Below are 26,738 nucleotides of genomic sequence, written 5' to 3'. Positions count from 1 at the left end.
GGGCCCTGAGCAGCAACAAGCCTTTGAGCAAATTAAACGCGAGATAGTTCATGCAGTAGCCCTTGGACCAGACCGGACCGGACCAGATGTAAAAAATGTGCTGTACACTGCAGCTGGGGAGAACGGTCCTACCTGGAGCCTCTGGCAGAAAGCTCCAGGGGAGACTCGAGGTCGACCCCTCGGCTTTTGGAGTCGGGGATATAAAGGATCTGAGGCCAGCTATACCCCAACTGAGAAAGAGATACTGGCAGCCTATGAAGGGGTTCGAGCTGCTTCGGAAGTGATTGGCACTGAAGCACAGCTCCTTCTGGCACCCCGGTTGCCCGTGCTGGGCTGGATGTTCAAAGGCAGGGTCTCCTCTACACATCATGCAACTGATGCTACATGGAGTAAATGGGCTGCACTAATTACACAACGAACTCGAATAGGAAATCCCAGTCGTCCAGGCATTCTAGAAGTCATCATGGACTGGCCAGAGGGCAAAGATTTCGGAATGTCACCAGAGGAGGAGGTGGTGCGCGCTGAAGAGGCCCCACCATATAATAAACTGTCAGAAAGTGAAAAGCAGTATGCCTTGTTTACTGACGGCTCTTGCTGTATTGTGGGAAAGCATCGGAGATGGAAGGCAGCTGTATGGAGTCCTGGACGACAAGGGTCAGAAACTGCTGAAGGAGAGGGTGAATCGAGTCAATTTGCCGAGGTGAAAGCCATCCAGCTGGCCCTGGACATTGCTGAACGAGAAAAGTGGCCAGTACTTTATCTCTATACTGACTCATGGATGGTGGCAAATGCCCTGTGGGGGTGGTTGAAGCAATGGAAGCAGAGCAACTGGCAACGCAGAGGTAAACCCATCTGGGCTGCTGCACTGTGGAAAGATATTGCTGCCAGGGTGCAGAACCTGGTGGTGAAGGTACGTCATGTAGATGCCCATGTACCCAAAAGTCGGGCCACTGAGGAACACCAGAACAACCAACAAGTGGATAAAGCGGCTAAGATTGAAGTGGCTCAGATGGACTTAGATTGGCAACATAAAGGTGAATTATTTTTGGCCCGGTGGGCCCATGACACTTCAGGCCATCAGGGCAGAGATGCAACATATAGATGGGCTCGTGATCGAGGGGTGGACTTAACAATGGACACTATTGCCCAGGTTATTCATGAGTGTGAAACATGTGCTGCAATTAAACAAGCCAAGCGGTTAAAGCCTCTTTGGTATGGAGGACGATGGTTGAAGTATAAATATGGGGAGGCCTGGCAGATTGACTATATCACACTGCCACCAACCCGCCAAGGCAAGCGCCATGTGCTTACCATGGTGGAAACAACCACCGGGTGGCTGGAAACACATGCTGTGCCCCATGCCACTGCCCGGAACACTATCCTGGGCCTTGAGAAACAGATTTTGTGGCGACACGGCACCCCAGAGAGAATTGAGTCAGACAATGGGACTCATTCCGAAATAACCTTATAGATATTTGGGCCAAAGAGCATGGCATTGAGTGGGTATATCACATCCCCTACCATGCACCAGCCTCTGGGAAAATCGAATGGTACAACGGGCTGTTAAAAACTACACTGAGAGCAATGGGTGGGGGAACTTTCAAGCATTGGGATACACATTTACCAAGGGCCACCTGGTTGGTCAACACCAGAGGATCCACCAACAGGGCCGGCCCAGCCCAGTCAGAACTTTTACATATTGTAGAGGGGGACAAAGTTCCCGTGGTGCATATGAAGAATTTGCTGGGGAAGACAGTCTGGGTTATTCCCGCTTCAGGTAAAGGCAAACCCACTCGTGGGATTGCTTTTGCTCAGGGACCTGGATATACTTGGTGGGTAATGCGGGAAGATGGGGAAGTCCGATGTATACCTCAAGGGGATTTGATTTTAGGGGAAAACAGCCAGTGAACTCAATTGTATGCCGTTGCCTGCTGTGTAATGCTTTTATAGCCCATCAACTAGATGTCTCCAGGTCACCAGAGACTGGCCCTGACTTCCCTCCAGCCATCATCCCAACAGAGAATGAACTTTGAACATCATGGACCGAATGGACTCGGCAGCATTATAGGGATTGGTCCATGCACTAAGAAAATGATCTTTTCCTCTTGGTCTGTATGTATATGGATGTATATATATGGGAGAGCGATGGTGTACTGAAAATGTGGGATCTGAGCACGACGTGAATGGTATGGAATAAGGGGTGGATAATGTCCTGGGTTCAGCAGTAGCAGTCATGTTTGTTTTTTTTTTCCTTTGTGCTAGCTGGTGCAGTGCTGTGTTTTGACTTCCAGCCTGAGAACAGTGTTGGTGAAGTCAATGTTTTCAGTTGTTGCTAAGTGATGTTTACCCTGACCAAGGACTTTGTGAGGCTCATGCTCTGCCAGGGAGGAGGGGAAGCCGGGAGGAAGCAGAGATGGGACGCCTGACTCGGGCTAGCCAGGGAGGTATTCCATACCACAGCATGTCATGGCCGGGGTGGGGGGTGACTGGGAGTTACCCGGAAGGACACGGGGCTTCCGGGTGGAACTCGTCTTCTTGGCCGGTGGTATCGTATTCTCTTCCCTTGTTATTTTCCCTTATCATTGTTGTAGTTGATAGTTGCGGTGGTGATTTGTGTACATTGGTTGCTGGACTGTTCTTGTCTCAACCCGTGGGAGTTGCACTCTTTCGATCCTCCTCCCCGTTCCTCCGGGAGTGGGGGAGAACCCCGGTGGGGGGGGGGGACACGGACCTCGATTGTTGTCAGCTCGGCACCACTCACTGGGTGTGAGTGAACAAGTTACCTGACTGGGTTTAAACCACAACAGGGCTGAAAGGTTAACTTCTGTCTGCAAAATGAAAAAAGATGAAGGTCTTGAAGCATGTTTCAGCAGTAAAACTTAAACTGATGTAACAACTGATACTGGGGAATCACTGCAAATGTGTATTGTGAACGCTGACAGATCCACTTAAACCTAACTTCCACCTTCTTTTTTTGTACCAGTATCTATCAATCCAAACCAAAATTTAGTCAGTATAAAAGGATATTCACAGGTAGATTTACACAGATTATCTAACCATGTGACTTAAAATTGGCTTGGTTAAACTCACGTAGGTTTTGAGGCTAGAACAGGCGTAAGTTGCTAGTATGATCCTTTCAACTGCCAGAGTAGAAAAATTATATATTCTAAAGAATACTAATCATTTAAAAGAATTCTAAAATTATTCTAAGTGAAAATTATCATCTCTTTGGGAGATGAAAGTTATGGAGGGAAGATTCATTAAAATGCATCATTAGGTACAGGAAATACAAAAGACTGATCATAAAGCAGTACAAACTAAAACCCTGAACTACTGAAGGTATTCCTGAAGGATTATCCCAGAGTCTTAAAAAGGTGATTTGGATTTGATCAAGAGATTTTAAACCAGGGAAGAAAATTAGTAAAAATTAAGCTGCAGTTATGCCAATGGGAGCTCGGTAACTGAAGTGTTGTAAGAACTTTGTTCTACATTTATAATATACAATAAAACTTGCATATTGGCATTCAGGATGAAAGCAGTACATATGCAACCTTAACTTATATTTATCTGCTTTTCTGTAATTTCAGAGCACGTAGGGTGGTCTTCCCCCAACCTTCCCTCAATCCATCAGTTCCCTCCTACTCAAGTCAGCACCAAAAGTTCAATTCCATTTCTTTTCCTTTGAGAAGTTTAGGGCAAAAGAGATGATGAAAAGAAGCGGCACTGCTTTTTGTACTTCAGTGCATACCCATGTTGCCATGCTATTACCCTTCTCTTTCTTCTCATGCATTCCCTGTTACCTAGCTTTCTAGCACTTGATGGCCATCTGTGCCATCATGAATGCAGCTCTTAGGACGAGTATACATTCTTGTTTTTTAAGATGCCTACCATATTCTAAGTGCTTATAAAAATATGAATGATTATATTGTACAGCCATACCTGGCTACCTTATCTTAAATCCTTTTCACCTGTGGGCCACAGTGTAAGTCTGAGAAGTTAGCAGGGAGCTTAATAAGTAACAGGATTCATAATTAAAATAGCAATTTCCATTAGTTTCTCAGAAATTAATTTGACCGATTCACAACATAACACTGCCTGTCAGCCAGCTGAAGTAAGTACAGTCATTAGTTCAGCTGTTTACAGGGCTGTAATTTCACTCTATGCTCAGCTGAAAACATGTTTGACCATTAGGCTAAGACAAAGCCTGCTGAAGTTAGTTCAGACAACAGCAGTTCCGGAAGAGGGACTGCAAATAAAGTAGATGTAATTTCCCAGGCTAAATGAAATACTAGAAAGATATTTGGGACTGGCAGGATAAATCCATTTCTTATTCATAGCAGATTACTGCTGATTTTTATCTGCAGTTTTTACCTACTAGAGTAACAATGGTGCAGTTACATAGAGCAAGGTCTCTAGACAGTTTAGCCAATCCTGTAGATTTTTTCACTGGCAATATTACTGCCTATTACATTCTGTGGGTTTAGCAACCACTTTTCTAAAACTTCTGTTTGACCAGTTTGAATTTATTCATTTAATCTTGCAGATTAATTTCTGCAGGACGTCTTTACATAAAGGCTTCTTTTTAAGCAGCTAAACTCAAGTCCGTGTTGTTGTCTGCATCACAGAAGTAAAAATCACTGCGTATCTCTTAGATTCCCCAGTACTTAGCAATACGGGTTGGATCCTACCCCAGGTTATCATTCTCAAGGTACTCTTCCCTTGAGGCTGTGGTGTAGAAGACAGAAGGCTCTGCACATACTGGAAGCAAGTCTGATGAAATAAGGTGAGAATTGGGCGATTAAGCCTTCTGTTTAAACTCTTGTAGGACTATCTCACAAGACCTTCACACTCCTACATCCCCATTAGATGAAAACGAACTGATCTGAGTTTATCCTTCTTTCTTTGTAACACAGACTTCAAAAAGAGCTCAGTCAGCATGCAACATCATCTCTGTACCACATCAGTAACACAGCAGCTCTTTACTTTCCCCGGGCTTACATGTATCTATCCTGCTCCAAAGCAGGCTTCTTTAAGTGCCATTTTGCCATCAGGTTCTGACAGTCCTGCTCACCCACATGCACACCAGCTGGGACCAAGGTCACAATCAGGTAGGACTACGGCAGGTAGGACAAGGTCAGTCGGTGATCCTGGCACTGTCTCTGTCACAGCCCTTACAAACCTCTACAAAGTACATGCTCATTTGGATCGAGCTCTGACAGTACATGTCTGGATGTTACAGAACTGCTTCTTCACAGTGTGTTTCACTCGATAGAGACACGCTGTGTTTGATTTAAATGTTTTTTTTCCTTATCCTCAGCCAAGAGATGCTCACTCTCTCTTTTGTTTAATATTCTGTCTTAATGAGACTATTTCTATTTTTCATTAAAAGTGAGCAATTTCATCCTGCTGCAGAGTTGTCCTTTTCTTTTACATTCATATATTAAGTCTAATTTGCAAGTATATATAAAAATTCCTTGGGGATGAAAATCAGTCTTATCTTAAACTACACAGTACACTCCACATATATTTTTCCAAGAATCGGTGTGTACTTCCCAATCCATTAATTATTAATAGGCTTACCATCTGTATTCATCTTTAAATTCCATCAATTAATAGACTCAAGCCTGGAAACATTGTGGGTACAGCTTTCATAATGTGCAAAATCTGATAAGCAATTCATTTTACAGTGAGGAATTTAACCCAATACCAAAGAGATTGTAAGAACAGATTTGTTGCAAAGACTTAAAATAAATTGATTTAGTTGGATGAGACAACTTTCACAGGCATTCATTGAAACACTAAACTTTACTAGCTGCAGAGAGTTAACAAATGTGCTACAAAGCTCTTCAACTCCCACACAAGCTGACTCACACAAGATAACAAAACTATTAGTTCTTGAAAGAACTCTATATTTTTCTTTATTGTTCTAATGACTTTCCCAGTTTTGAGGGGCACAATTTCAGAACTGTACACTACAGAGAAAGTGATATTCAGAGATAGATGGGTGACCAGGTTATAAATCAAGGGAAAGAGTCCTGGTGACAAGAGCTTTATGTCTCCATCCCAGCTGCAAAATCCATCTGAAATGCAGTAATTTGTCCAGCTGCATCCAGTATTTTTCCCACTAGCTAGCAGCCCATTCCAAACCTAGCACAATTGTTGTTCAGTTCCTTCTTTTCACTGCATCCCTCTCATCTCATCTTTCTTTTTTTGTTGCTCTTATTTCAGAACTTGTGCCACATGTCTTCAGTTAATTTGCCCACACTCCTCATTTATTGGTCCAAATGTCATTTTCTGTGACTCACATGTTTTCTTCTAATACTTTTTATCTCAGTTCCTCCACAGTGAAACTTTTTCATTTCTGCTCGATCTGTACAGTCCTGTCAAACACAAATATGAAGTTTGTGATTTGTAAACGTCAAATTTAGATCAGATATGTCTTTGGTTTAATTTTGATTTTCTATTTCCATTGGTACAGTTACTTCTAGGATCATTATTTCTTTGTGCAATGGATCTGAATATATTGTTACTAAAAGTAGTGACTTGCAGAGCAAGTAACACAAGTGTAACCTTGTGTTTTCCTTCTATTTTGCCTAACTTGGGTCCAAATACAGATAAGTAACAAAAACAAGATCACAAAATGCCTTGGTGTCCTGGTCTTTCTCTGGAAATTTGGGTTTGGGCAAAGAGGAGGCACACACAGCAGCTCCTTCACCCTGACATCCCCTGTTTTTGCTGAGTGAAAGCCAGACCACGAGTCAGAATTACCTGTGACCTGAACCATCAGGGACTATCACTGCAGAGGTGCTGCTGCACCACACACATCGATTTGTTTATACATAGCGCTAAGAAAATAAGCCAAATTATTGAACCGTATGAGATGGATTAAGTCTTGTACAGGTAGGTCCCTGAGAAAGTCAGGAACGCCAAATAGCAGCCAAGAATAAAAATGCTTACAACAGAAAGCCTGCTGTGTTTATGACAGGAAGGACAAAAAACTGCTCAAGCTGAGAGAGGTTTGTGGGAAAACATTGTCAGACTGGAAAGGGGGCTCCATAAAAGAGCTGATCAGAGGAACCCAGGTGATACCTGATGAGAAGCAGAAATTCCCCAGTTTGGGTTGGAACAGACCTTAGAAATCACCTAGTTCCTATCCACCTGCCAGAGCTGATGGTATATCTGAAAAGAAGTAAGGGAAGGAAGAAAGAGAAGATCAAGTTTGGATTAAGGTTAAATTTGAACTGGATGTGGTTATGGAGAAATTGCAGAAGGGGAGGGAGGGTATGCAGTGGTTTTGGATAAACCTTGTCATCAAGAATTGGAATTCTTGGATCAGTCTTTAAAAGGCTTAAGAGAAACAAACAAAACTCCATGCTGATCTGTACACTGATATATAGAAATAAGATTAACTGCAACTACAAGTTGATCTATTGATTAGATGCCACCAGATGATGAACTGCGAGGTAATGGCAAGCTATTACCCATTTCAGTCTAGGAGCGGTGGAGTAAATCAATACATAGCAGATATCTGACTTTTTTTTGATGGTTCTGGGGGAGGAAAACCTGCAAGTTGCTACATTCTTTTGGGTATGCACAGTACAGATATGTACCTTAGGAGCTACATTTTGCTCTTAGATTTCATGGAACAATTACATGTTTTCTCTCAGCTGACTTCAGTGGACTAACTGGACCATCATTATGACAGCCTTACTCCCAGTAGTACCAGAAGCTTCATTGCTCAAGCTACATAATGTATTTCTGCCTGAGAGGTAAAAAGAGGGAAGTCTGTACAGGAGATGCAGATAATACCTGGAACTTTTCCATGGCTGGAACATCCAGCTTAAGTCAACTGTGGAATTCTCGTTAAAATTCTGGAACATGTGGCTTTCATCCTGTCCCTTATGCAGAGATTAGACCTTGCTGCCCCTTAAACTTAATTAATTTTGACAATGTTTATGCCATTATTTCTAGAAGGTGGAAGAAGAATATTTTTGCAGTTGTCATTTTGAATATTTGCAGAGTTATAGCACTCTCAAGTTGAAAACCCAAATTGTAGAATCAGCAATATCAGTGACCAGATGTCATATACTTCAGTGCTGGGATAAGTATGATATTATTGTCTCTCCAGATTTAAAACCTCATTGAGATGACAAATATGAAAAGGAAACTATCAGTTCAAAATGCTATGGCTTCAGGTTAATACATTTCATTGGACTAAACAATGGAAAAACATGGAAATACTGCAGCAAGGCCAGTTAAGGGCCATCAGTATGACTGTGGCTGAAGAACAAGATGTACAAGGAAAGGATGAGAAACTTGGCTTTATTCCACCTGGAGAAAAGAAGGCTCAGTGGGGCATCTTACTTCTGTCTTCAGCTACTTGACAGAAGAAAACAGAGAAGCTAAATCTTCTCTTCTCAGAGGTGAATGGAGATGCAACCAAAGGCAACAGAGAGAATCTGGGACCTGCAAAATTCCTGTTAAATACTAGAAAAACCTCTTACACTACAAGGGCAGTCAAATACTAGACCAGGTTTCCATGAGGGGTTATGAGTCCTCCATATTTGGAATTGTTTGAAACTTGACTGGATGTGGCTCTGAGTAATCTGATCTAATTGGATCTGATGTCCATAAATTTGTCTAATCTATTTTGAACCTGCTGATACTGCCTCCACAGACTTTTGTAGCAAGAAAATCTAGCAGTCTTTGAAGTAAAAAAAGTATTGTTTCATCTTAAAACAGCCTCCTATTGGCTTCACCACACTTTCTAGTTTGGAGAATACTTCACCAAGTATTCCTAATACTGAGGAACTTGCCAAAAAAACCCAGTTCTGCATTCATCTTGTCCAACATCTCCACAGTTTCCTAGAGCTTAATCATAACCCACACAGCTTTCTTGTCTCTTGTTTGAAATATCTCAGCCTTTATAGTTTCTCCTCATAAGGCAGCTACTTTGTCCTCTTAATTATCTTAGCTGTCTTCTTTGTACCTTCTCCATCCTGTCTTTGATATGCAGAGACAAGAATGGCATTCAGAACCCAGGATGTGGATGCTACAAGGCATTATATAGTGATAAAATAACTTTCCCTATCTTATTCTTAATACCCTTTCTTATGTTTTCCAACATTTTGTCAGCTATTTGTGCTGTTGCACATAAATCCAATAAATAAATAAAATTACTTGGTTTAGTCATTAAACAAAATATTATTAAACCCATCATGATATTATCATGATATGCATTAATCTTTCTGAACTAAACTGCAAGCTTAGAACCATAGAATGGCCATGGGCAGGGACTCCTCCCACTCGACCAGGTTGCTCAAAGCCTCATCCAACTCGTCCTTGAACACTTAAAGGGATGGGGCAGCCACAGCTTCTCTGGGCAACCTGTGCCAGGGCCTCATCACCCTCATAGGGAAGAATTTTTTCCTAATCATAGACTGGTTTGGGTTGGAAAGGACATTAAGATCATCCAGTTCCAATCCCCTACCATGGGCAGGGACATCTTCCACTAGACCAGGTTGCTCCAAGGCCCATCCATATCTAATCTGAATCTACCCTCAGTCTTGATACCATCAAATAGTGTTGTGTTTTGTATATGTTTACAATTTCCTGCTAACAATGAACATGTCTTCTTTTTTATTATGAAATGTCCATGATAATCTTGAGCATCCTTCAGGACTGATATAGCAAGAATGAGAACAGCAAGTATAGTATTAAGTGTGAATTACTGTGCTTTGGGGCTAATAACAAGGATTTGTATTGCCAACTAGTTTACTAATACCAGAAGAAGAGAAAAAAAAAAAAAAGAGGTTTTTTTTAACTGATTATATTGTTGATCCTAATCAAAGTCGTCAAGCCTGGGGGTGATTTTGGTTATGACAAACCATGTAATTTAGGATTAATTGGATAATGCAAAAAGAGGATTGGCACTACTGCCATTGGTACTACTGCCAATGGTAAATCCTAACTTGGAATGCTGTGCTTGGTACCCATTTCCACACAAATTGAAAAAGATGCTGGGATGGTCTAAAAGAACAATTAGGAAAGAAAATAAAAAGAGTCAGAGAGCTCAATTATTAACCCAGCAAAACAAAGTCTCAGTTTGAGATATAATTCCTCTCTAGGAATATAAAAAGGGCAACATTATGGCTGGAAAGAGCTATATAATTCAAAGCAAAACACCAACACCAATGGCCATGAATAAATTTATATCAGTAATTGAAGACCAGAACCAGAAGAATGGGGGTAACAGATTGATACAGAGGCTGCTAATGTGCAGTCGCTTATTAAAAATTGCCCCCTTTCTTCAATATCATGCAGATTTCCTTGAACAGTTCCTGACAGAAACCACCTTCCTCAGCCAGGGACGGTCTAGCACCTTGAGCCACTTCTCTGTCATTAACAAGTTTAACAACCAAACAGAAGTTTCTGCTGGGAGTACTGGTTTTATAAAGAGGCCTTGGCAAACATTAAACCTCTAAAGTTCCAGAAACTCAATAGTGAGGAAAAAAATAAATTTCCCAAGAAGGTACAAAAGATTCAAAACAAGATGGAGGTTTTTAGCTTTAGAACTATGGATTTTGTCAATCTGCCAGACTGCTGCTGGCAAGTATGCATCTGCCTTGAACTTACTCCTCTCTTTCAAGGCGATGCTGTGGTAGAGGAATTCTGTTCAGCAACAGACCTGTTTGGTCTCAGCTGGAGAACTTTTTTTAACTGTTTTCAAATACCTGTTGGGAGAGTTCAGGGAGAAGGCACAAACACACACATGCAGAAAACCAGTTTTGGAAAGTATCCGCTTGTGAAAGGAGAGGAGCCTGCCCACCCTGGGGAGAGAATCTGACATCTACTCACAGATACTGAGCAACCAGGATGTCATGAAGAGAAAGGCTCTCATGCAGTCAGATGACTTAAGTTCTTCCTTCCAAGTGGAAAATGAGATGGTGAATTGCCGAATATGATTTCTCAGGAAGATGAAAGGCCATTTACAGAGGAAAAATCAAGGATCTGGTTCTAGCAGTTATCAAGCTAGAGACTCCATATATGCCAAAAATAATGCTAAAGTTCTCCTTTCCCTTTAATTGTTTTCATATTGTCTGAAAATATCATTTTTCAATCAAATATTTCACAGTTCAAAGACGGAAGGGAGCATAAAGTTTGCACTACCCCTCTCCTCATGCCTCCATGCTTATTCTGCAAACCACGGAGGGCTTTTAAAGGTAAATTTTGTTTCTGACACCTCATGATGATGTTACAAGAATGGTTTCTCACAGAAGATCCAGCGTTACTTCTTATTTCATTCACTTTGCTCTCCTGTTTTGGTGCCTCTCCTTGTTAGAAGCCATTGCAGCAATTGTGTTCACTGCAAAACTGCTTCATAATTTTTTCATCTCTCTGCCTGGTTTTTTTTGTACATACAGCAGTCCTAAGGAAAACCTGGGGAGGCAACTACTGACCTAGCCTATCAGTTAATGATTATGAAGTGGAAACATAACAAGATCAATCAATTTTGGAAAGCCCCATCTTCAATTTTTTCTTTATTCAATAGACGCTGTATTCATCCACTTCAACAAAAGATTCCAGATAGTACAACAAACTACGATTATAGATCACTTAAGTGCTTGAATTGTGTCTTTCTCCATGGTCTGAGCAGGAAATGATGATCACCCTACCGAGAAATTTCACAAAAATCCTTCTGTTGAGAAATATAACTTTTTTCTGAGAATGTGAAGAGGTTCCCATCAATCAGATAGTTCTGCCTCTTGGCAGCTTTTCAGAAGTTACCAGCATCAGTCAGTCAAAGTGTGATGAACTGGATGAGGGCAAGCCCTTCCACGGAAAGAAGAGAAAAGCTTGAGAACACATGTACATACCCTACAGGGAAGCTTTCAGATTAAGATCCGTTCTGACTCATTTCTGGTATCAGGTCAGTGTAAATTAATGATCACTTTGACTTTTCAAAAGAAGCCAAAATCTCTCTTAGCTGATTACTGAAGCTGTGCATAGCATATTATTAACCACATAAAGGCCTGATTCTGCCATTATCAGCAACCAGTCTTGCTGCTCCTCCTGCATCTCATAAAAGCCGTGGGGATTTTCCTGAAAAACTTAGAAGTCTACTACAGAGACTGACTCTCACAGGATCTGGATGTCTTAGGATCTCTGATCTATCAGGGAGCCAAGCCCAGGTGTGGGGTCTCTAGTCATACCTTCCCACTGTGGCAAAACTGTGACCAACACTAGTCATGCATCAGAAACTCAACAAAAAGCAAAACCTCAACTTTCAATTTCAAAGTTATCCTTTGCTCTTTTGCCTTCAAAAGAATTTTTGGGAGCTGGATGTATTTCCCTGACTGCTTTCAGCTGTAATTCAAACCACCAGCCTTCTTTTGCTACGCAGCATGCCTTCTCTGTACTGCACTCAGCTGATGCAAAGCTGGCCAGCTGCCCAATAGGTCTTGCCTTCAATTTGTGCCAGGCCAGACAAATCATAACTAGCAAGGTTAATATTCACAAGCATGCTTCTCCTCTGAAAAGACATGTATGCGCAGAGCCAACACTCAGCAGGAGTAAAACTCTCAGGGTTAGCTAGGGATCTAGAAGGAACCAAGAGAAATCCCAGTAAGCTGCTGGAGACAGCTCTCCTGCTGCACTCCCTGGCCAGCTGGGGCTGCAACCTTTCACCTATCAGCCTGGAAAAGCAAAGCTCACGGCAGACTCCTCAACGATCCTTCTCAGAAATCTGACGACTGATTGGGTCTAGAGCAGAAGAAAAAGGAGCATCCCGAGACTTCTTGGAAGAAGATTCTGGTGGGCTGCCATCAGGCATTGCACAGAACATGGCTCACCAAGGAATAAGCTGCCTCCTTTGAGCTCTCCAACGCCTCCAGACCTCTACATCCAAACACGACCTTTTAACCTCTCTTCCCCATCCAAGCCCTTTGCTCCTTGACAGCCAAATCCACCAGCATCTCATTGCCCTTCTCTGTGGTCACTGAAGTTGCCTTCCACCTGCAAAATTAAATATCAGTAAATGGTCATTTAGGTGTAATTTGACAATAAAATACAACAAACTAAGAAACTAAATGTACTGATGAAACAGGCAGTTAGTTTAATTCAAAACCTGAGTGAAAATATCAAACTCCTACTCAGAGAGCACATGGTTGACAGGAGAAAAAATCCTGACAAGTTCCATTTGCATGTTGTCTAGCAGAAGAGGAGACCCAGCACATCAAGAGTCATTTACTAAAATTTAATTTTTCAGGAAGTGTGCTCTCCACATTTATTGTTGGTTTGTTTTTTTTTCCCAATAAAACATAATTTTTTTTTTTAAAACAAGAAAATCAAGAACCTGTGAGCTGAGATGGTCAAAAAAAAGAAACAGCAATATCTTATTTAAAAAATAAGGATCAATGTTTTATTTTAAAGAACATTTATTGAACTTATGATTTATTTTTAGCATATGATGCACTTTCCTGTTAAGTATGCCTTCCTGTTATAGTATATATATATTTTACCAAATATAATGTTAAATTAACACAAGCATCAATTTTGTATTTAAATGATACTTAACGGTTGTAATATAGCTCACTTTCTTTTGGTTTTCTAATAAACTATTAGAAATTCTTACATTGACAACCAAAATTCACTTAATTGAAGCTCAGCTTCAGCAGAATTGGTCTTTAGCAGATTTCTGTAAATGGTCCAAGTATATTTGCACTAGGAATGTATCCTCCTGCTGCCACACTAGAGATAAGAAGGGACTTTCAGACTCCCAAAACAAGCAGAAACACTCAACCGAATCTCTCTGAACCCACTATTTTTCCATTCATGCTTATAATTTAGTAAAATATCATCTTTTTTTCACCATCAGTTGCCATTTTTTCCATGCAGTGTCTTTATGTATGAATGCCTATGGCCAAAATTTGTCATAAGCTTTTGTTCTAATTCCTTGTTCGATTAACAAATTATGACTTAAGCTTCAGCACACACAAAACCAAACTATTTAAATTTTAAAAGTGTATCCATAGAAACCTTTTAGCACATATTGAGAGAAATATAATTAAAAAACTGTCACTGGAAATAACTGTGATTTCCTTATTTTCATTTTCCTGGAAGAATTTGAAATTGCAATTGTGCAGTTCATACCTAACAGTAATTTATATGAGATAAAAAACATTTTAAGTTTCTTTCAGCTGCACAATAAAGAATTAACCACCTTGTGGGGACATGCTTCATTACTTTCTCATCTTCAAGCTGACAAAATTAAATCTCCCTTGTAATTCTTAAAGTCTTGACAGACTCAGTGCAGTATACGAAAGCTTACACAAATCTCAGGACTAAATAATAATGCAGCTACCACATGTATTATGTAATACAGGAACTAAACAATTAGTTGAAAACAAATAACTTTCCAATTTTCCATTAGCGTGTATACACTTCAGCATTATCTGTTACAAATGATACACTATCATAATGATGCATTATCAAAGTTCAAAGCTGGAGTATATCTCTTGGAACTGGAGACACTACTAATGGGGTATTATTAATGTCTTGAAAATAATCGTGTGTGGTGGATGGTTCTGCTTTAACTGTGCAGTTAAAAACAATTACGGGAAACATTTTGATACTTCTGTGATTTGAGTCCAGAATAAAAAACATACCCATTTCAAAAGTCTGTTTTCTCAATTGAAAAAAGGATCTAATGTATTGTTAATATAATACCTGTATATACTGCTGTACCAAGATTTATCATTTTAGCTAAGATAATCTTAGAAAACAACACTAATTTGTCATCATTATCATGCAAGCTCTGCAGGTGACTCTAAGTGCTATTGTGCATTTTACTTGAATCTTAAGCAGCAACCTTGCAATTTTATTTTATTTTTATAACCCTAAAGAAAAAGTTCTGTGTGTTTTATCTGAAGCCATGATCAAACTTGCTTTTGCCTCTCATCCAGCAGTCCACTACGATTTACTGAGAAACTTCTGCAGAAGCTACAGCAAGTCACACTCTCCACTACTATCTTCACCAAGCCAAGCAGCTCATTTCTCCTCCCTATCTAGAAAGTGTAAGGGATGGGCATTTTGTATTACAGCAAGAAGGTGACACAACCACATGTTCCCTAGCTGGTGGCTGTGCAGGCGGCATGACAAACTCTCTGGGAAGAGCATGACCTCGAGGTGGCCAAGCCCAGCCAAAACCTTAGCAGTAAATTTCCAAGCCTTGTGGCAAGCACTTGCTGAACCTCTGCAGTAAACCTATCTTGTCCCTGTTCTCACAGCCAGTAGCACATCTTTCCAGGGGTATTTTTCTTCAGTGTCAATTCCCTACCCAAGTTTAAAAAAGCAGAGATGACAGGGTTAGTAAGATCTTTTAAAGGGCAAAAACGAACAACTATTTATCTTTCTTTGTGTGAACTACATTGCAACCTTAGCTAGAGACATGCAAGAAATCTTTCATTACCAAACTTTTAGGGTAATTTTCTTCTTAGCTTTGATTTTAGTTTTTGTCATAAGATTTAATTTCTTTGGGCTGCCTTAATCACTAAAACAAAAGGTCTAAGCAACAATTCCAGTGCTTAAAGCTGCTTTTTAAAGGTTTGCTTACCTGAGTCAAATTTTACCTTACTCATATAGCAAATCAGAGTCGGTTAAAGTACGGAACCTATAGAAAAAGATAGTGTACCATGACTTCTTCATCTGATAGCTGTCTCTCTAGAATTTAAAATGAAAATGTCTAGTCTGCATAAAACAAAGTTATTTTCAAGGTAGTTAAGAAAAAAAATCTCTATTTTTAATAAGTTTCTACTTGAATTGGAAGGGGGAGGGTCGTGGTATTTTATATGTGTGTGTGTGTGCATGAAACTCCAGCACATACACATGGATAGTTTATACATCATGGACAAACTGGAATGAGTTCATGTTATAGTACAGCAAGACTGCCTCCACATGTGCTCCAAGTGAGATACTGGATGGATTTTTCAGGAAATTCAAAGCGGCAACAAAGGAATTTCACTTATTTCACTCCTGTCAATCTGAGGAAGGTTGGGGGGGGGGAGGGTAATTTTCTTGTAAAGATGGCCAGTTTTATTAAAATAGAAGAACTGACTTCCTCTAGTTTTGTGCCATAACAGGGAACCAATCATAACCATTTATCTGTAGGAAGATTAAGTTATCTCCTATCCAAAGAAAAGAGCTTATTGCAGAGACCTCCAGGTGAGCTGCCCTGTGCATAGCATGCTGCTATGCAGAGACACCAGCTCACTTTCATCAGTGACCACTGGGGCGGCTCTCCAAGGCAGCCCCATCCTCCACAACCCTTGCTGCACTTTCAGTTCCAAAGGCAGCACACAGCAAAGCTGTCTCTTGTGCTTTGATACCAGTTATGCCCTGATGTAACTATAAATTGGGAAGATAACAACAGCTCTAAACTCAGTCTCAAATTTTCATTGCACATCTTAGTGCTTAATTTCCCTATTCCTTTGCTTTTGAGCTTGTGGCTGTCAAGCTGGCTTACTCATCTTCTTCTGTATCAAAATAAAAGCATGGCTAGTTTGAAAGGGCTGACACAAAATCCTGTAAACTGAATGAAAGGAAGCAAAACAAACAAACAAAAAATGCTGCCTCAGCATAATTTTCTCTATAGCATGAGAAAGATGTCACTTTTTGACAGCGATTCTCAGATTTTTAAATTCTCTTTATTGGTTTGTGTTACTGTCATTGCTGAAATGTGAATACAAGATTGAGTTTTCTTACTGAGATCTATTCAAAACTTTACTAATAGCTTAACAAATATATAAAAATCTCAGCTGCATGGAGGCAGACATCCTAAAAGGTATCTTCTCAATCAGGGAAGAGTTCACAGAGCTGCCAGAGGGCATTATATTCACGCTAGAATACAACAAACGCATTTGAAAAGTACTGGCACAGGCACTAACTCTGCTGGTTCTGCCCTTCTAAGAGAAAGGCAGATAGGGAAATTTATTTTTCTTAGTAGTAAGTTATGATTTGACTATCACAAGGAGCTCATTTGTTGAATTACCTTAAAATCATCACATTTCAGAGTAGAACCACACTTTAAATATGGGGAATGTTATTTGCTGTATATGTATTATGTTATTAAGTATAATTAAAGTTGAAAGCCACAGAACCACACTCAATGCTACTGCAAGACTATAGAAATTTCTGTGGCCAGCACAATAAAGTACCATATGCTGAGGATGCCAACAGCCAAGTAATACATATAGTAGCCTAAACTAAAGCATGCTGTGGGCCAGTATCTGTGCAAATGTTCCAGAAATAAGTAATGAATAAGTATTACAAGAAACAACTATGCCACTGCAAACATCATCATTTCTAGATATGCAGACTGCCAAAAACAAAACATAAGCCTTGAAGAACAAAAATTCTTTTTATGAGTGCAAAATTCTACAGTATTTCAATGTTTGAGGTATCTCAAAGATATCATATCTAGCTAAAGTATTTCACCTTTTGACTTTTCTAGAAGACTTGCTGTGACTTTTTCAGGCACTAAAGTCACACAGAATATTCTATGTTCCCTTTGTACACTTCAGAAGTAGACAACAAAAGCTTTTTTTTTTCCCCTTACATTATGTTTTATTCATAACCATTGAAAAGAAAAATTGAAACTATGGTGAGAGCCACTCTTTAGACTTGTCTCTATTAGAAAATTGAATCAAAACTGGAAATAGTTTCAGACATAGACACCCGGGACCAGCACTGAAAATAGAGCAAGAACTAATGCAGATCTGGAAAAGGCAGTTCCAGTACAGTTTAAAAAATGAGACTGAAATGAGATCTGATTTGCACCAGGGTTACCACTGGAATTGTTCACTGGTGAAAGAGGAGAGGGCTACTCTGACAACAAAGAAAATGGACTCCAGAAGAGCCACAGTTTACAATACGCATCCTCTTCCCAGCAGATCTGGATGCTGAACACCTTCAAAGGAGTGAACTCCCCCAGGAAAGGCCACCACTGGCAAAGGTGCTGTGAACATGATCCACAGTGGCTCCCCCTCAACCAGAGGCATCTGGACTGATGCTCTGGGATGTTTCTCAGCTAAAACCGTTTTTCAGTCTGTACTGAAACAATCCCATTTATTGACCTACATAGCATTGAAATTATGACAGTCAGAGCCTGATTCTGTTACAGATTCTGTCTGATTCTGACTGTTCTTTCTCATACTTTGTAAAAATGCCCACTAGGAGAGGATACAAGAGCCATGTTTCCAGCCAGTAATACATAGATTGCATTATCAGTCTGCACCAAACTGTGGCTCTTTTCAGTCTTATACATTCATAGGTAGCCATGAGAAATAAATCATACATTAGAGAAGCATTACCATTTCATCAGCTTGCATCTGTAGCCAGACTGTTCTCCAGGTATGTGGAGCACAAAACTGAAGTTCTTCCTAAGCAAAGAACCAAAGAGATAATGAATCAAGACACACTCTCTAAAGAAATTGCTATTTGACCAGTTCCCATTCCTTTAGCTCTGCAAGAATTCAACTAATGTAATTTTGAGAAGAAATTGTGGTATTTTTCCTCAGAGAAGAAGAGGTCTAGCTGAAGTGATAACAGGGGCTACAAAGGTGGAAGAACTTCAACAGAGATAGACCTCTGACCATGGAAAAATATAATGGTTATGAGATGTTTAGGCAATTTATCACCATTTATACTGCACTACTGGTATAAATTTATATGTGAATATACCAGTGCTATGGTAAGGGGAGCTACAGAAAAATCTGTCTATAAATAAAAGTGAATTACATTTAAAATAAAACTTTCACCTACCATCCTTCTTCCTGTAGATTACATTAAACAACATTTACCAGTGAATTTATCAGCAGGGTTCTTTCCAAAAGAGGAGGCACCCTGCTCTATTTTTTACCATGTGTGGGCAGAGAAAAAAATAATTCACATTCCTTTAAATACCACAGAACAAAACAGATTAAAAACCAAAATGAGCTAATATTTAGATAAATACTATTGCAATTATGTCACACAGTTTTTTATATCAGATGAATTGTAGCCTCAGAATGTTAATAAAAACCGTAATGTCTTCATCCACAGTTCACTGTTTAAAACAACGACAACTCATAACAGGAGTCCAAAGTATTTTACACATACTACTTATCCACTTAAAAAGGGGGCAGAGGAGTTAAAGACAGCAAGGAAAGCAACAGGGGCCTGATCCTGTTCCCATCAAAGAAAATGGGAAGTTTACCATTAACTACAAAGTCTAGATTGTGCCTTTGGTTTGCTGGCAGAATTGCAGGTGTATTTTGCATTTTCTTTTGTGGCTAAAACACAGTAATTTGCTGCCCTCTAGAAGCAGACTATGGCACATACTTTGGTTTTCTTCAATACAAGCCTGTTCCCAGCTGCATTTTTTTAAATGTACGTAACAACAACGCAGAGCAATTTTGAAAAACTAGAGTGATGTAATGATCTATGAGATTCTCTAAATACACAGACATTCGATAACATGATTGGTCATTCTGGCAGATAAATGGAATGGGGTCATGTATTTCTCCTGGGATTATCATAGTTAACTTCCAAGAAGAAATTAACTGAGATCATTCCATTACCCTGCTTAATAAAACTGAAAATTAGCAAAAGAGGGTCATGACTGCATTTTCTGAAGTACAGCCCTCACCACACTGATACAGTTCACAGAGAGGATCAGAGATTCATCAGGTCATGCTAAAAAATCACAAAATAAGTCAGCAAGTTTCAATTATATGGAATGTTTTAACAGTTAAATTTTTTATTGCCCCCAAAAGTAGTAGCAATCTCATTTATTAATAATGACTATTTTCTTATCAAGTTCTTAGAAATTTTTGTTCAATTCTACTTTGGTTTTATTAGTGCAGAATAAAAAAGTCTAAAAAGTGCTGGGAAGTGTCTTGTTTCCCCCAACTCTAGAATGATCTAGAAATGGCTGCTGAAATCTCCTTCAAATAAAAAAAAAAAAGACAACCCTCAAACCTTCCAACCTCAGCTCCCAGCAGAACTCAAAGAATCTAGGTGTAAAAGCAATGAATAAGATTTGAATGTAATCCACCATTCAATTATCATCACATAATGCAATTAGATCATGAGTATACAATTTGGTTTTTTTCACTACCACCACTAGTGGATTCTCTGAGTGAAATACCTGAAAGTAGGAATATTTTTCTAGTACAATCCCACAAACTGCCAAGTGCCATTTACGTAGCTCTCACATCATGCTCATTACTACATTATATTCCCCAAAACAAACCAAGGACTTTCAGACCAAGTCTTGAACAGCTGAAAGGTCCTTGATTTACCTTAGATCAGACTAATACTATCAGAAAAAATGCACTAAGCTACAAAAATCTGATGTATTCATATTTACCAGCCTTTTTTTTTTTTTAATCTTATCTTGTTTCTTTTCACAATACTTTGACAACAAAGACAAGAAGGATGGACTTGCAACTTTAAATCTGAATTCAGGTATTAATGAGAATCAAAGTGAATGAGATTGCTGTGCCATATATATCATTTTAGAGACTCCAAATTCTCCAAATTTAGATTCTGGTTGGTGAAATATATTTCTGATGTCTCATTTAAATGTCAAAAGTTAGGTAAAATGAATCTGTAGCTGTTTGCATCTTGTAATAAACATTAATTTATCAGCAATGCTAATGTTGCACACTTTCCAGAATGAGTCTGAATATTTTTCCTTTGAAAAGTGCAAATCAAAGATTTGAGAACTTATTTCAAGTACATTCTCCTCATAACTACATCTATGCTATTTTGGCTTCTAATTGACTTATCTAAAATCAAAGCTTGTTTTAAACTGAGGTACATGGCAAGGTCAAGACCAAGGATGCAAAGATCTAAACAAGTTTTCCATGAATAAAAAATAGTTGTACAGTCTCCAAAGAAGAAAACAAAGATAAGAGTGTAATCACTTTATTTGAGTCAACTGCAAGGTCAGTAAATATGTATACTCCGACACTAAGATACAAGCAGAGGGTGTGTCATGCACATGTCAAGCCCTAAGCATACCAATCAAGACTGGCATAAGCTTATCTGTTTTACATACCCTTAAAGGATGTCAACCCAGGTACTCAGAAAATCTCAGCTTGCTGGCTGTGGAGTCTTCAGCTAAATAAAGCATGGAGTGGATGCCACCAAGTGGTAGCTGTTATCACATTACAATATCTTCAGCCTGACCACGCTTTAGGCTGCCACTTCAGCTGCAGAAAATATTCCTGGTAGAGCAGTTAGTTGGGAACAGAATTCTACTGCTATAAAAAGGGGGAAACAATTCACTAAAGATAAAATTCAGATGCTACTGCTAATGACAGAACTGCCATGGATTTAAATGACACCAGTATCAACTTCCTTTTGAAGCCTTATAAAACACTGATAATCTTCTCAGTGTAAATCCAAGGTTGTCTGAAAGCCCAGATCTGTATAGACAAGAAACATGCAAGAGAGACCCTAGGTGCACCTAGAAGAGACCCTCTGACTATAACTGATTATTTGGGTATATCTACACTGCTAAACGTTACAGGGCCATGAGACAAAACCAAATATTGCTTAATTGTTTTATCACTCCTCTACTCTGGCCAGTTCCAAATGGTTCTCTTTCAGACAAAGTACAGGCACAGTGCTGGGAAAAATTTACTCCAGGGAGCAATCACAGCAGTCAGTTGGTTGAAACTGCACCAGGTTTGCTGTGTCTGCTCCGCAATTGACTCTCTCCATTCCCTACCATCCTTCAATATTATTGCAGCAAATTTTGCCCTTCAAATATCTCATAAACCACATCCTAGTACATATATAGCCTCAGTTCCATGCTATAAAAACACTCAGGAGGGCTATTTCATGCCTTTGCATTATTTCAGCCGCAGTGGCGCCACAAGAGACCCAGAGGAGACATCCACGCATAGAGTACAGATGCAGCCAGCCTGCTCTACTACCAGTACTGAGCTAGTAATTACATAAGATGACCCCTGCCACTTACTGTTGAGATCCCTGGGAAGCAGTTGCTTATATGGAATCATAGAATCACCTAGGGTGGAAAACACCCTTAAGATCATCAAGTCCAACCGTTACCCCAGGACTGCCAAGTCCACCACTAAACCATGTCACTAAGGGCCCCATCTACACTGTTTCTGAACATTTCTGGGGACAGTGATTCCACCACTTCCTTGGGAAGGCTGTTCCAATGCCTGACCACCCTTTCAGTGAAGAGGTTTTCTCTACTATGCAGTCTAAACCTCCCCTGGCACAGCTTGAGGCCATTACCTATAAGAAGCAATTTAGAAACACGCCTTGTCTACATTGTCATTCTTGAAGAGTACTATAGACATTCTTCAAGAATCCTGCCACAAATGACTGTATGAGTCTAGCATAGAAGACATGAAGAAACGTCCATCAAAGGTATCACACCTGGTACGTGTTGCAGATGCCTGGTCCAAACACGAGCTCCATCCATCTCACCACTATTGCAACCTCCCTTCAGTTGTAAAGGATCTAGGAGAAATCCCTTGCCTGCTGAATGGCAAAACAAAGAATTCTTTACTCTCCAAGCTACTTCTCAGGCAGCAAAATGAATTGACACCAGTTTTGTATTTATTTTAATAAACATGGAACTGAAAAAGAAAAATTCTGACTTGCTTGTTCCTGTTGACTAGAATTCATTTCAATAATAAAATATGTCTGGAAAATAACTATTTACTAATCAAAATTATGTACTATGTTAATAATGCAAGCGTCTATTTAATTAATGTGTGTATTATCACAGTTATCTGAAAGCAAAAGGCAGATTAGATTGCTTCTGGCACTAGCCTGAGGGGAATGGCAAGACAGCCTGGCTTCATTGCCTACCTTCATCAGTCAGAGCCCTGGAAAGCCAAGTGAGCTGCTTCAGTGCTACTGCCACTGAGGAAGTGAGGGATGGTGCAGAAGAATGGACAGCAGGCCCACTCTCCAAAGCTGCCTTTCCTCACTTTCCTCATTTATACACTGATTTCAAATAAATCTTTTGCTTCTTACTAAATATTCCCATGGAGAAGTTCAATAATAGTCTCCTTGCAAGAGTCCCCTCTGCCCTGGCTTTCCAGCAACACAAGTAGATAGGCATGGGTTCTTCAACAATGTTCATAATGCGCCTAGATGGCTCAGAACCTTGAGCAGGCTTTGGTAAAGCACTGTGACAGCCTAGTCTAGGATTTCTACAGTGCTACCAATAACAACTGGATCACCATTTATTGACGCTAACGAATAAGAACATTCAGAACAGTCTAGACCCCAAATCCAGGAAACAGATGTTTTCCGAAGCCTTCCCTGGCATATGAATCAGTACTCACTACACGTAACTGAGATCATGGTCTGCATCACAAGTGTGATTGCCTTCAATAGAGTATTAAACATCATAAAACAGTGTCAACACAGAACATCTTCATCTGTCAATATATGAGCTGTACGTCTTAATGATAAATCAGAAATAGTGTGGATTAGTGTCCTGGGTTCAGCAGTAGCAGTCATGTTTCTCCTCCTTGGTAGCTGGTGCAGTGCAGTGTTTTGACTTTCGGCTCGGGAACAGAGCTGATAGAGATGTTTTGGTTTGGTCAAGGACTTTGTGAGCCTCATGCTCTGCCAGGGAGGAGGGGAAGCTGGGAGGAAGCAGAGACAGGACACCTGACCCAAACTGACCAAAGAGGTATTCCATACCACAGCACGTCATGCCCAGGATGTAACTGGGAGTTAGCCGGAAGGGCTAGGAGACTGCAGGGTTGGAGGAGGTATCGGTCGGAGCTTGGTTGGGCTTGGGGGGCGAGTTATCGGTCAGTGGGTGGTGAGGTGTTGTATTCTGTTCCCTTGTTATTTCCTTTATCATTATTATCATTGGTGGTAGCAGTAGTGATTTGTGTTATACCTTAGTTACTAAACTGTTCTTATCTCAACCCGTGGGAGTTGCATTCTTTTGATTCTCCTCTCCGTCCCTCCGAGAGCAGGGGGAGGGCAAGAAAGGGGGGGAAGTGAGCGAACGAATTACCTGACTGGGTTTAAACCACGACAATTAGGTAGACTGGAGAAGCAATTCAAGGAGTAAGGTCCTACTACATAAATGAGAATTTGGGAAAAACGAGTCTGAAAGCGCATATGGTATAGAAAAGTGGCAGCAAGACCAAGACAAAAACTTCCTGACACATCACTGAAAACAGGAGACATCAAAGATAACTTGTATAGCAGCATGTTCCAGACATAATTTGCATTTCACCTTTGAACTCGGTTTGCATAAGTACAAACACAGGAGTATATATATTTACCCAAAGGTAAGCAAGGAAGCAAACAGAAGAACTTTTAGTTCATAAAAAAACAAAACACCACAAAGCCTGCATGCCTATACCGAACAAGATTAAAGATTTCTCTAGACCCGCATCCTACCTCTGACAGTGGCCAAACCTCTCTTAAAGAACTAAGAACACAACAGGCAAATGCATAAATCAAGAAGCTTCTACACTCTTAACGAATACTGACAAAATGGATGACAGAAGGTTATCCCAGCCTACGGGTATTAGCCTGAGGAAAAGATGTTTTACTGTTTTTCTAATTATGCTGTCATTATTTTCCCTAACAAACTAACTGATTTGTAATTAAGTGTCCTGGGTTCAGCAGTAGCAGTCATGTTTTTTTCCTTTGTGTTAGCTGGTGCAGTGCTGTGTTTTGACTTCTAGTTTTGAGAACAGCGTTGGTGAAGCCGATGTTTTCGGTTGTTGCTAAGTGATGTTTACCCTGACCAAGGACTCTGTGAGGCTCATGCTCTGCCAGGGAGGAGGGGAAGCTGTGAGGAAGCAGAGACGGGGCGCCTGACCCGGGCTAGCCGGGGAGGTATTCCATACCACAGCACGTCATGCCCGGGGTGGGGGGTAACTGGGAGTTACCCGGAAGGACAGGAGCTTCCGGGTGGAACTCGTTTTCTTGGCCGGTGGTATCGTATTCTCTTCCCTTGTTATTTTCCCTTATCATTGTTTTAGCTGATAGTAGCAGTGGTGATTTGTTGCTGGACTGTTCTTGTCTCAACCCGTAGGAGTTGCACTCTCTCGATCCTCCTCCCCGTTCCTCCGGGAGCGGGGAAGGGGAGAGCCCCGGTGCAGGGAGGGGGGGGGAGACGAACACGGACCTTGATTGTTGTCAGCTTGGCACCACTCACTGGGAGTGAGTGAACAAGTTACCTGACTGGGTTTAAACCACGACAGTTCTTTTTGGCGCCCAACGTGGGGCACGAAGGGTTGAGATAACGACAGATCTGACTGGATTGATAGTCACTCGTCACAATGCTGATTTATTGGCTCTCAAGGTTTTTCCTCTTGATCTCACAGTTTCAGTATACCATATCTTACGTCCATCCGGTATTGGCTGTATTAGTGTTTTTCAAGTGTGGGGCTTGGGCTAAGGTTTTTATCCCATTGTACTTTATGGTAATGACTTGTAATACAATAGAATCATTGATCATGAAACTGATCTGGCTTATGTTCCCAGTGTGGTCACCACCTTTATACTTTGGGAGGTATATGATGGAGGTGCTTAGCAATTACACATCTTTTTTCTCCTTCTCAGGTGCTCAACCTGGGAAGGAGACATCCTTTTACCCTCCTAGTCGTCCCCCCAGACCATTTACATTTGAGAGTTTCGAATTTTTTAAATGGCCTTTTAATGCTCTTGAGACTTGTTTGCTGATGGTGATGGGAATCACCATGCAAACACGCATACAGAGTGTGTTTTGCCCACTACTGATTTCAAGAGTTAAGCAGATTCAGGTTTGGGTCTTGTCTGGGGTCAAACGACGATGTAGGAGGACCGAGAGATTTTCCCAGAGGCTGGACAGCCATGAGTGGCAGGGTGTGTGGGATAGTATGGGCAAGTATCTAGGTCAGTGGGCCCCCCCAGTATTTTGGAATTTCACTACCGAACAACTGCAAAATCCAGAAGAATTAGTAAAACACTTAAATGAGGTGTGTGGTCATTCTGGCCATACCAGAGATGGACAAATCACGGCAACGTGCTGGGGCTTGGCCTATGCTTACAGGGCCTTGTTCAACACTATCCAGCACCTTCAAAAGGAAAAGAATGTCGGCGGATTTGAGGGCAAAGCGACAGTCGCTACTCAAACTTTGGCTGCAATGAACTGCGCAGCTACCCCAGTGGCAAGTACAGCAGCTGCTCAAACTTCAACTGCAACAGACAGCGCGGTTACCCCAGCTCCAAGCACGGTAGCTACACCACCCCCAGCAACAAGTACAGTCGCTACTCAAACCACAGTGATAATCACTGCAGCCAAACCAGAGGACCAATTCGTACCAATATCGGTTGCCCCTGTACGCAAGAGAACAAGCAAAAAGGAGGCAAAAAGGGTGAAGCGAGATGAAGAACCAATGAATTCACCACCCGGTCCAGAATCTGATCAGGAGTCATCCTCACATGACGAAGAAGAAGAAGAAGAGGTAACTTCTCGACCTCGGACCTCAACCGAGCTGCGGAATATGCGAAAAGATTTTACCCGTCAACCAGGGGAGCACATCATCACCTGGTTACTCCGATGCTGGGACAATGGGGCCGATGGTCACGAACTAGAAGGTACAGAAGCCAAGCAGCTGGGATCACTTGCTAGAGAAGGGGGAATTGACAAAGCAATTGCAAGAGAGAAAAAGTCCCTCAGCCTTTGGAGG

At 40.7% G+C, this 26,738-nt stretch overlaps 1 long non-coding RNA gene across 6 annotated transcripts in view; it reads right to left on the bottom strand.

The window, feature by feature from the left end:
• Positions 1-5,896: 5,896 nt before the first annotated feature.
• The window catches only part of LOC133266666 (uncharacterized), a 28,697-nt gene continuing 7,855 nt past the window's right edge, over positions 5,897-26,738 (bottom strand). Inside the window, exons 2-6 of one of the 6 annotated variants that reach the window (XR_009742479.1) lie at positions 22,456-22,560; positions 18,293-18,437; positions 15,614-15,720; positions 12,969-13,014; positions 5,897-6,380 (exon numbers count right to left, since the gene is read on the bottom strand). This is a non-coding gene — a long non-coding RNA (uncharacterized LOC133266666). Of the gene's footprint in view, positions 6,381-12,968; positions 13,015-15,613; positions 15,721-17,493; positions 18,158-18,292; positions 18,438-22,455; positions 22,561-26,738 lie in introns of those variants that run through there. The other 5 variants (XR_009742482.1, XR_009742478.1, XR_009742477.1 and 2 more) reach the window with 5 other exon arrangements.

Source organism: Pezoporus flaviventris, unplaced genomic scaffold, assembly GCF_033815535.1.
Source record: "Pezoporus flaviventris isolate CSIRO_AGI_PZ_B2104156 unplaced genomic scaffold, CSIRO_AGI_Pfla_v1 ptg000007l, whole genome shotgun sequence".
Taxonomy (NCBI): domain Eukaryota; kingdom Metazoa; phylum Chordata; class Aves; order Psittaciformes; family Psittacidae; genus Pezoporus; species Pezoporus flaviventris.
Note: the sequence above shows the minus strand (reverse complement) of the source record. Positions and strands in the feature narration are given on the sequence as shown.